This window comes from Scylla paramamosain, chromosome 3 (assembly GCF_035594125.1).
Source record: "Scylla paramamosain isolate STU-SP2022 chromosome 3, ASM3559412v1, whole genome shotgun sequence".
In the NCBI taxonomy this organism is placed as follows: Eukaryota; Metazoa; Arthropoda; class Malacostraca; order Decapoda; family Portunidae; genus Scylla; species Scylla paramamosain.
Window position 1 is genome coordinate 11,905,015 of NC_087153.1, and position 11,941 is coordinate 11,916,955.

The following is an 11,941-nucleotide window of genomic DNA, read 5'->3' on the forward strand; positions in this document are numbered from 1 at the left end:
GAGAGAGAGAGAGAGAGAGAGAGAGAGAGAGAGAGAGAGAGAGAGAGAGAGAGAGAGAGGGTGGTTCAGTGAGTGTACGTACAGAACACATGAGAGCTTATGGGAGATGTTTTGTGTGTGTGTGTGTGTGTGTGTGTGTGTGTGTGTGTGTGTGTGTGCGCGCGCTTATGTATACCGCTGCCCACTACTATGTTGTTCAATTCTGCTCGTGTATTTGCGCATCTACGTATTAGGAGCATGACAACATGAGAAAATAAGAGTATTACTGATACCTTCACAGTCAGGCGTCTCTCTCTTGTACGTAGATCTTGTGATGCATCGAACATAAGGAAAATAAAGGAAGCTGCAAGAGGACGTCAGGCTTACACGTGGCAGCAGTCCCTTCATGAGATATGCCTGCATGCTTCCACCTATCATCCTCATCAGTGAAGTATGCACAGTCTTATTCCTGCGTAAAAAAAAATAAAATAAATAAATAAATAAATAAAAATAATAATAATAATAATAATAATAATAATAATAATAATAATAATAATAATAATAATAATAATTATAATAATGATAATCCAGGTATAGTCAGTCCTTCGAGACGGAATGGAAAACGAGGGAGGCTTAAATCTGGAAGTATGAATAAAAAAAAGATTAAATAGATAAAAAAAGTTACAATTCAAGCAGCATGTTAAATACTTCCCTGAACCGTTAATTGACTGAAAAGAAAATGGAAAAAAAAAAGAGAAGAAAAAAGGTCTTTCCAGGAGTGTGGTACGTTTGCTGGAATGGTGTTGGGGAGAGAGAGAGAGAGAGAGAGAGAGAGAGAGAGAGAGAGAGAGAGAGAGAGAGAGAGAGAGAGAGAGAAGAGAGAGAGATGGCATGAGGTTGCAGCCAGCGAGCCAGCCAACCCGAACCCACCTGCCAGCCATCTGTCTTGAGTACAATATCCGGTGGTCATACGCCCTTGTTCCCTGGAGCTGGCATTTTCGGAGCCATGTGAGAGAGAGAGAGAGAGAGAGAGAGAGAGAGAGAGAGAGAGAGAGAGAGAGAGAGAGAGAGAGAGAGAGAGAGAGAGAGAGAGAATTACTTCTAAATAGACAAAGACAGCTAGATGGACTGTTCATGATTTAGCATTCTGTAATTTTGAAAGAAATTTTAAATCACAGGTCCTGACATAAAAAAAGTGAAAAAAATTGTTCACTTCAACATTTTTATCTGATAATAGGTGTATGTTCCTTATTTCAAGATGAGACATTGTACATACGTAAAATATTCTTTTGAGCTCTCGAGAGTTGTCCGTAGACTATATTTAACTTTTTAAGAGAAATTTAGAAAGTAAAAAAAAAAAACACTTTTCATTGAAATATGTTCGTACTTTCTATATCAGTATTCTTGATAACAGGTAGATGGATTTTCAGAGAAAGGGAATGAGACTGACATACTGTCTGACTGACTGACTGATCGACCAATCGGTACATTAATAGACTGACTGATTGACTAATTGATTAGTTGACCATCTGACTGACTGACTGACTGATAGAACGACTGACTGACTAACAGATGCACTCACTGACTGTCTGACTGACTAACTGATAGAACGACTGACTGATTTACTGACTGATACACTGATTGACTGACTGACTGACTAATAGACTGAATTACTGACTGATCGACTGATAGACTGACTGACAAATAAACAGAAAGCCTAACAAGTACGAGTATACAAGCAGACAGGGAGTTAGGCTGATTGAAAGACAGACGAACATACAAATAACAGACAGACAGACAGACAGGAAGACGGATAGGGTTACAAAGAGGCAGACAAAGAGGAAAGTAATAGAAGATTGGCAGGCAGTTAAAAATGAAACTTTATGGGTGTGATGCAGAGGCTATTGGAAGTTTGATTACAGAGAGAGAGAGAGAGAGAGAGAGAGAGAGAGAGAGAGAGAGAGAGAGAGAGAGAGAGAGAGAGAGAGAGAGAGTGTTTAAAATCTTAATCTTCTCTCCTTTCGTCATAGGTTTTTGTTAATACTTCCCATCATCTTATCGTCAAATTCTCTCTCTCTCTCTCTCTCTCTCTCTCTCTCTCTCTCTCTCTCTCTCTCTCTCTCTCTCTCTCTCTCTCTCTCTCTCTCTCTCTCTCTCTCTCTCTCTCTCGTTTCATTTGGCCTCATAAAAACACTAATGGAGCTGCCTTAATCTGAACCTTGCAGATAATAGCTCTCCCTCACTCTCCCCTCTCTCTCTCTCCCTCCCTCTCCCTCCCTCTCCCTCCCTCCCTCTCTCCCTCTCTCTTCCCCTCCCTCCCTCCCTCCCTCTCTCTCTTTCTCTCCCTCACCCGCCCCCTCCCCCTCCCTCTCCCCCCTCCTTCCCTTCCTCCATTATCTCAGTGGTGTCAGGGTAGCTCAGGACCAGGTCAAGGAAGACGATTGATGAGTAATAGATTTTTTCCTCCCTTTTTTTCTCCCTTTTTTCTGAATGCTGAAGAAAGAAGAACCTGAAGCATTTTATATATATATATATATATATATATATATATATATATATATATATATATATATATATATATAATTTTTTTTTTTTTGTGAAGTGTTGAATGTTACATTTTTTCTTTTACTTTTAGTTATGTCTTTTTTTTCGTGTGTTTGTCTGTCACATTGTTGTTTACTTAACCCTTTCACTGCTATTTGGTACATCTTTTCTTAATTACCAATCACTCTGAGACATCTTTGCTTGTTCTACAGCCACCTCCGGCCTTTAAACTGGGCAGAAATAGCAAAATCTATTCTTTTAACCTTTTTTTTTTTTTTGTAGATGCTTTTAAAGATTTCTTGTATTATTTCCGGTGTTTTTAATTGTTTCGTATCGCATTTAAAGGGTTAACTCGACCGAATTCACTTATATTGTCATAATCTCGTAGAAGTGATGCAATTCTATAGGTTATTGTTATATCTGCGCCGTTTCTTTTCTTTTTTCCTTTCTTTCTTACTTTTTTATTTATTTTTTGTTGTTGTTTTTGTTTACGATATTTTGTTCATGAGGTCTGTCATTCGTTTTTTTCTTTTATTTATTTATTTATTTTTAATTAATTAATTTATTTATTTATTTTTTTTGTGGATTAGGAATGTTATGATTAAGAATGAAATTTTGACCCGAAAGTTCACCAGATTTACGTACAGTAAAATCCCTCTCATCCGGCATTCGAGTATCCGGCAGCTTCAAGTATCCGGCACATTTTTCCCCGAGCCTTAAAATCAATAAAAAATCAATGTGTACTCATAAAATCGATTAAAATTCCCGCGCGAGGCATACTTTGTCCCCTCGCCACCAGAGCGCACTGCTTCGCGCCACCCGCGGCCCACTGCACTGTGTTTACTCAGTGACTCAGTCCCGCGTGTGCACTGTTTATCTCCTGACGCCTTCATCATGCCTAAAATTGTAGAAAAGAGGAAGCGTGTTGTGCTTACACTTAAGCAGCTGATCGGATCAGCTGCTGTTTAAGATCAGCTGATCTTTGTTATGGTAAGATGCGTGAGTGTAGGGTGGTGATTGTGGACATAATTTCACTTCTATTCAAGTATCCGGCAATATTCAAGTATCCGGCATGTCGGCGGTCCCGTTGATGCCGGATAAGAGGGATTTTACTGTATATGTTGTCATAATTAAAAAATATCTATTAATTTGTCCATTTTCCGTCTATCTGTAACTGTAATAATAATAATAATAATAATAATAATAATAATAATAATAATAATAATAATAATAAATACTTTATTGTCACGTATAATACATGAAAATTGCTTCATGAGTTCTCAGTAAAAGTGATAAAACCGCACATACGTCATACACTCCTCGTACTACTCACACACATTGGTCATTTACAGGCCACAGGAACAAACCCGGTCTGTGCTACTGGTAGATTGTCTGTTGTTCATTTAACATTTTAATACTGCTAGGTACAAAAGATCTTGAATATCTTGATGTTCTACAGTATAATGACCTCAACCTTCTTCCCGAGGGTAACATTTGATAATATTGGTTTAAAGGATGAATGGGATCATGTCGTACTACCTCACATCTCCGGACAACTGCTTTCTTATAAATTTCTACAAGAGGGATGATGTTCTCAACCCCAAGTTTCCCACAATTTTTCATTATTTTACAAAGTTTGTTTTTTTAATTCAACGTTACAATTTCCGTAACTGTCTGTCTGTCAGTCTGTCTGACTGTTTATCTGCCTGTCTATCTTCCTGCCTATCTGTCTATGTATCTGTCTATATATGTATCTATGTATGAATGTATGTATGTATGTATGTATGTATGTATCTATCTATCTATCTATCTATCTGTCTATCTTCCTGTCTACCTGTCTGCTTATCTGAAGACCTGATGTTTAGTGATAATTGGATTTCAACTGTGTGTGTGTGTGTATGTGTGTGTGTGTGTGTGTGTGTGTGTGTGTGTGTGTGTGTGTGTGTGTGTGTGTGTGTGTGTGTGTGTGTGTGTGTGTGTGTGTGTGTGTGTGTGTGTGTGTGTGTGTGTGTGCGCGCATTACTTTGTGTCCATTGAGTATTACCTGGCATTTGTTGTAGTAGTTTGTGAAAGAATTTGCAGAACTGTTTTGTTGTTGTTGTTGTTGTTGTTGTTGTTGTTGTTGTTGTTCGCTCGCTTGGGAGGATAAAGAAAAAAATGCAAAATACCAACCTTTTTCTATTTTATGGTCTTACTTTATGTTCTTTTTAGTTGTTATTGTTCTTCTTTTTCTCCTTCGATATGAACTTTGTTTCATTGTTCATATTTATTGTCCAATATTTGCTGTTATTGCCATATGGTGTTGTTGCTTCTCTCTCTCTCTCTCTCTCTCTCTCTCTCTCTCTCTCTCTCTCTCTCTCTCTCTCTCTCTCTCTCTCTCTCTCTCTCTCTCTCTCTCTCTCTCTCTCTCTCTCTCTCTCTCTCTCTCTCCACTTTTAAATACACCAGATTTATGTGTATTATTTTTGTACTGTGTATGTGTGTGTGTGTGTCCGTGTGCCCTGCCTCACTCTATACACATCCTGTTTTATCATCAGAAAAGATTAAAGCGCCGGAAAAAGTAAAGAATGAAGGCCATTTTTTCATCTTTTTTTTTTTTTTTTGTAGAGAGGAGGTGACCATCACTGTAATGAACAACTGGAGGCCTTTGGTTGGCTGCTGCTGCTGCTGCATAAGAGAGAGAGAGAGAGAGAGAGAGAGAGAGAGAGAGAGAGAGAGAGAGAGAGAGAGAGAGAGAGAGAGAGAGAGAGAGCTACGGTAAACAAACTTTGACACAAGATAACGGGTTCTAGCACGTTCTCACACACACACACACACACACACACACACACACACACACACACACACACACACACACACACACACACACACACACACACACACACACAGCAAGTTGGCAGCGAGATAAGAGCGGCCTATTAATTTCAGAAGCACCGCCGGTAATCAGGCGTAGATGCAGGGAAGTTGACGGCGAGAACAATGGGAGTGGAGACAAAGAGTATGCGAGGAGCTGTTGTCTGTAGGCGGCAGGGTCGTAGGAACGTGAACAGAGAGAGAGAGAGAGAGAGAGAGAGAGAGAGAGAGAGAGAGAGAGAGAGAGAGAGAGAGAGAGAGAGAGAGAGAGAGAGAGAGAGACAGAGATTAATTGGGCACTCTTCTAAACACACCAACATTTTTTTTTTCGATTTTTTCTTCTGTTTCCGTGTAAATTCATTGATCTTTACTTGTGCATTTGTCGCTGTATTTGGTTAACCACGGTGTAATGACCCAAGCATGCAGTAAAAGCCCCAGAATCCCACTTCGTGATGGCGCTGCACCTTATTGTTCCATCGGTAACGTGTTGGTGTTCCGTGCTCTGGTGTTGGGTTCGATTCCTGACACAGCTTTTTTTTTTTTTTTTTTTTTCCCCGAAGTTCATATTCATTTAAGCTTTCAGATCAGTTGTTTAATTTTTCAGCATGCCAGTTGTGTTCTGGATGTGCTCTACTTTGAGTTAAATACACCGGTACGTCCTTGTTTGAGGCAATGCTGTAGTTCTTCTACAGAATACGTAAACTACACAATACCATTTTAAAATTTCATTAATTCACCAAATATTAATCAAAATAGAGTAAACTAAGATTGTAGTGGATGAGTAAACAGGTTATAGGATAATACAGTTGTTCCTCTACAGAAAATCTAACCATTACATTACTGCATACCATTTTAAAACTTCATTAATTCACCAAATATTAATCAAAATAGAGTAAATTAAGATCATAGTGGATGAATAAACAGGAGCTATTTTTCAACACCAAACATCATCGTAAGCGACGCAATATTTATCATACGTAATACTTAACCTATACGTTTTTTTTTTTTTTTTTATGGGAGGAACACTGGCCAAGGGCAACAAAAATCCAGTAAAAAAAAAAAAAAAGCCCACTGAGATGCCAGTCCCATAAAAGGGTCCAAAGCGGTAGTCAAAAATTGAAGGATAAGTGTCTTGAAACCTCCCTCTTGAAGGAATTCAAGTCATAGGAAGGTGGAAATACAGAAGCAGGCAGGGAGTTCCAGAGTTTACCAGAGAAAGGGATGAATGATAGAGAATACTGGTTAACTCTTGCATTAGAGAGGTGGACAGAACAGGGATGAGAGAAAGAATAAAGTCTTGTGCAGCGAGGCTGCGGGGGGAGGGGAGGCATGCAGTTAGCAAGATCAGAAGAGCAGTTAGCATGAAAATAGCGGTAGAAGACAGCTAGAGATGCAACATTGCGGCGATGAGAGAGAGAGGCTGAAGACAGTCAGTTAGAGGAGAGGAGCTGATGAGATGAAAAGCTTTTGATTCCACCCTGTCCAGAAGAGCGGTATGAGTGGAACCCCCCAAGACATGTAAAGCATACTCCATACATGGACGGATAAGGCCCTTGTACAGAGTTAGCACCTGAGGGGGGTGAGAAAAACTGGCGGAGACGTCTCAGAACACCTAACTTCATAGAAGCTGTTTTAGCTAGAGATGAGATGTGAAGTTTCCAGTTCAGATTATAAGTAAAGGACAGACCAATGATGTTCAGTGTAGAAGAGGGGGACAGTTGAGTGTCACTGAAGAAGAGGGGATACTTCTCTGGAAGGTTGTGTCGAGTTGATAGATGGAGGAATTGAGTTTTTGAGGCATTGAACAATACCAAGTTTGCTCTGCCCCAATCAAAAATTTTAGAAAGATCAGAAGTCAGGCGTTCTGTGGTTTCCCTGCGTGAAATGTTTACTTTCTGAAGTGTTGGACGTCTATGAAAAGACGTGGAAAAGTGCAGGGTGGTATCATCAGCGTAGGAATGGATAGGACAAGAAGTTTGGTTTAGAAGGTCATTTATGAATAATAAGAAGAGAGTGGGTGACAGGACAGAACCCTGAGGAACGCCACTGTTAATAGATTTAGGAGAAGAACAGTGACCATCTACCACAGCAGCAATAGAACGGTCAGAAAGGAAACTTGAGATGAAGTTACAGAGAGAAGGATAGAAGCCGTAGGAGGGTAGTTTGGAAATCGGAAGGCCTCAGAACTTCACTAAATGTTAATCTAAACCGAGTAAAGAGGTATATAATTGCAGTAGATGAGTAAACAGGGTTGATTTTTCTTAACCCTAAACATCATCTTCGCCTCAATGAGGACCTCTGTTGGTCCTTGAAATAATAGAAAGTGATGTTGTGGCGCTGTAAGAGTGAAGACAACAACATTCATCCATCCATCCCAAAACAGCTATGATGAAAGACAGACAGACAGACACAGCAGACAAAAGGTTATAGACACCTATACCAACCTACTCACCCAAACACACATACACACACACACACACACACACACACACACACACACACACACACACACACACACACACACACACACACACACACACACACCACACACACACAGTAGTCAGACAGACAGATAGACTGGCGTAAACTAGTTAAATATGTAAACAGTTAAACAAACAGGCCGGTGCATATACGATGGCGGACACACACACACACACACACACACACACACACACACACACACACACACACACACACACACACACACACACACACACACACACACACACACACACACACACACACACACACACACACACTGCTTCGTCTTCGTTTTGAGTGTTTGCCATCCATAAAGACAATATTGACTAGAAACCTAAAATTGCCTCTCAGAACGGTAGTAATCTCTCTCTCTCTCTCTCTCTCTCTCTCTCTCTCTCTCTCTCTCTCTCTCTCTCTCTCTCTCTCTCTCTCTCTCTCTCTCTCTCTGATATTGCACATGTTGCTTATCCTTTGTTAATTAGTGTGAAATGTAAAAACCGGCTGAGAGAGAGAGAGAGAGAGAGAGAGAGAGAGAGAGAGAGAGAGAGAGAGAGAGAGAGAGAGAGAGAGAGAGAGAGAGAGAGATTGTAGAGGAAAGCGATGATGAGAAGAGGGGTTGTTTCAGATCATTTCAAGGCCAGCTGCTCCACTTGCTTCCGTCAAAGCTTTTGTTTGTCCTACACAACAGAAACATAGACGCTTTCAAAGGGCCCCAAGTAGCGACAAAGATGAAACTCTCTCTCTCTCTCTCTCTCTCTCTCTCTCTCTCTCTCTCTCTCTCTCTCTCTCTCTCTCTCTCTCTCTCTCTCTCTCTCTCTCTCTTTAAGCAGATTTACTATATCTACAGAGAAATAGTTGTGGAGGACACGTTTAGTAGCTAAAGTTTACTGCCCACATTTATACATACATATAAGGAGGAGAATATATAAATAATACATACTATACGAGTACACTGTACATTATACACTATATACAACGATGTCAAGGTGGCTGCTGCTGCAGCCACCTGTGGGCGGCAGCCTTCCCCTGCTGAGTGAATATTTGCCTGATGTCCACAACAGTGGTGAACGTATTCCATAGCCTGACCGTTGTGGCAGTGAAGGCGCGCTGGTGGGTGGTGGAGCGGGACCTTGGGACCTCCAAGAGGGAGTCGTTGCTCAGCACCTTCCCCGTGCATCGCTCAGACCTCGTCCAGGTGGCACTCAGGTCCGTCAGGTGCGGCAAGTGCTGGACCTGTGCTTTGTGTAGCACCGTCAGGGCGGCGACTCTCCTGCGGTGCTCCAAGCTGTCCCACGCGGGAGTTGCTTAGCCAGTCTGCTGTGTCGGCTGCTGCCGAGGCTACAGCTGTTGCCATGGTTGCTGGAGGGGCCTCTGCTGGTCACCTCCGTGGATAAGGCGTTCCGGCCGCCTCTGTACCTTATCCAGCAGGCTGAGGTGACAGAGGGCGTTTGACATACGAGTACAGGTGAAGGGGGATGGCGTATTCCATCACAAGTCTGACTTGGGACTTGTACAGAGCCAGCAGGTCATCAGGAGAAAGGTGTTTCACTCAGCGCAGCAGTGTCACCTTCAGGGAGACATTTCGGGCCACCTTCTCGAGATGCTTGTCAAAGCACAGCCGAGAGTCAATCTCCACGCCGAGGATGTCAATCTCTCTCTCTCTCTCTCTCTCTCTCTCTCTCTCTCTCTCTCTCTCTCTCTCTCTCTCTCTCTCTCTCTCTCTCTCTCTCTCTCTCTCTCTCTCTCTCTCTCTCTCTCTCTCTCTCTCTCTCTCTCTCTCTCTCTCTCTCTCTCTCTCTCTCTCTCTCTCTCTCTCTCTCTCTCTCTCTCTCTCTCTCTCTCTCTCTCTCTCTCAGGACAAGCTGCATGCGCCACTTTCTGAATGGTATGTATTGTTTCAACTTGCCATGAGAAACTACGACGCTCTCTCACAAAACTGTTATGTCCCTCGTGTTGACTGGCAAACTCCGGGACTGCCTACCCGTTCCTTACTCTCCTCCTTCCTACGACTTGTGCTTCTTCAAAGAAGTATCAAGACACCTCCGAAACTACGTTTTTTTTTCTCCCTCTCCTATAATTATCTGTTTAGGAGTATATTTTTTGGCCTCTAGCCACAATTGTCACTTTACTAAGCTCTTCTACATATATGAATTTATTTACGAATTGTTACCGTGTATATAGAATCAAAAGCTATGAAATTAATAACTAGTGCTGATTAATTGTTCCTGGAGAAAGAGAGAGGCTTCTGACCTGGAGATAACTCTGCATTTCCCAGTCTTGCAGTCCCCTTATTCTCCTACGTTCTTATGTTTTATGTGTCACACTGTAATATATCAATCAGAAGATTAACAAAACGAAAATATTAGTGTGCTCGATCACCTGCCTTCACCTGCCCATAAATTAATGCATGCAGAATTACCAGTGAAGTTAATTAATTACATAACATCACGATACCAAATTTCAGGAGAGGCAAGTTTCCGAGGTTCAGGGAAGCGTGAAGGAGAGCAAGCAACTCCTCGATACTGATCAGCAGACGGCACCTCCGCGGCATCCTGAGACGGGGACTCCACTCCGTGACTTGATCTGGAGTTTGGCTCGCGTCGCTATTTTTAGCTGCCTGCAACTTGACTCAGACTCCAGGGGTAATTTGCCTTCCCTCTCTGCCTCGCCCTGGAGATACACGGTTAGTTAGGCTTAGGATGTTGTTGTTTTGACTCGTGTGAAGGGACTGTGGTTGTAGTCAGGGAGTGGATGGTTCTCATTTATAACAAAAACAGTGGGCCTTTTTTTTTTCTTTTTTTTTCTTTTTTAGCATCTTTTTTTTTTTTACCCATTAGGCAGCGTCCCTTTAACATAAAAAAAGGAAGTTAGAAGAATAAGGCCTCTCTCTCTCTCTCTCTCTCTCTCTCTCTCTCTCTCTCTCTCTCTCTCTCTCTCTCTCTCTCTCTCTCTCTCTCTCTCTCTCTCTCTCTCTCTCTCTCTCTCTCTCTCTCTCTCTCTCTCTCAGGTCATCAGGACAAACTGCATGCACCAAAAACTGAATGGTATTTATTGTTTCAACTCGCCATATGTAACTACAATGAATGCTCTCTTCCTAAATTGTTATGTCCCTTGCACTGACTAGCAAATATTTACCGGACATCACACAGGAATGACACACCTGAGAGCAGAACGCACAGGTAGAGGATATCATTTTTAGTGTCCTGTATTAACCCTGTGACTGCTGCGACTTTTCAACACCTATTCCTATTTCTACCCATCACCTCTGTCCATAAATTCGTTTTCTTTTAAAACTATAAGGGGTGATTGTAAGACACTTCTCAAATTTTGGAGGGCAACTTTTTTTTTTTTACTATGTTTAATTGGAACTGGCATCTTCACTAGGCCCTTTTTTTATAACTTTTTTGTTCCCCTTGACCGTCTTACATAAAAAGATAAAAAGATGCACCCTTAGGTACCCCGCTATACGTGTCTGTGGCCTCGGGAAGTACCTGTGTTCGTACCGCATTACATAAACGAAGGAAACGAAAATTAACGTCTGCATCGCCACTAGGGAGAAAATGACACCTCTAGGAAGCTGATTACGTTTTTTTTTGTGTGTGTGTGTGTCCTCTGAAAGTCTTATTGAGAGAACCAAGTGTTTTTTTATTTTTTTTTCTTACGGCATTACATAAACAAAGGAAACGAAAGTCAACAAGTCTCCTTCACCACCAGGAGAGAAAGGACATCGTTAGCCATAGGAGCCAATTATACTCGTCCGTCTCTTCTATGGCCTGTGAAAGTCGTTGGGAGAGAGCAAAGTTTTAATACGAGTCCAGGTCTCTTTGGTGGCTGTCAGGCGGGAGTGTTTGAGCGGGCGAGGTTCAGAGGACATCATCTCAATTGAACGGAAGGCAGCGTGGGTCCGAATTCTTATGCAAATTCATGTAAATCTCATCGTTATATTTCTCTCTCTCTCTCTCTCTCTCTCTCTCTCTCTCTCTCTCTCTCTCTCTCTCTCTCTCTCTCTCTCTCTCTCTCTCTCTCTCTCTCTCTCTCTCTCTCTCTCTCTCTCTCTCTCTCTCTCTCTCCCCTGCAGGAAATG

General features: G+C 41.7%; 1 long non-coding RNA gene across 2 annotated transcripts in view; it reads left to right on the forward strand.

Annotated features, from left to right (window-relative positions):
* LOC135090345 (uncharacterized) overlaps positions 1–11,941 on the forward strand; it is a 227,980-nt gene that overhangs the window by 211,372 nt on the left and 4,667 nt on the right. For both annotated transcript variants that reach the window (XR_010261881.1, XR_010261882.1), the window contains one exon: positions 10,322–10,540. This is a non-coding gene — a long non-coding RNA (uncharacterized LOC135090345). The remainder of the gene's footprint in view (positions 1–10,321; positions 10,541–11,941) is intronic.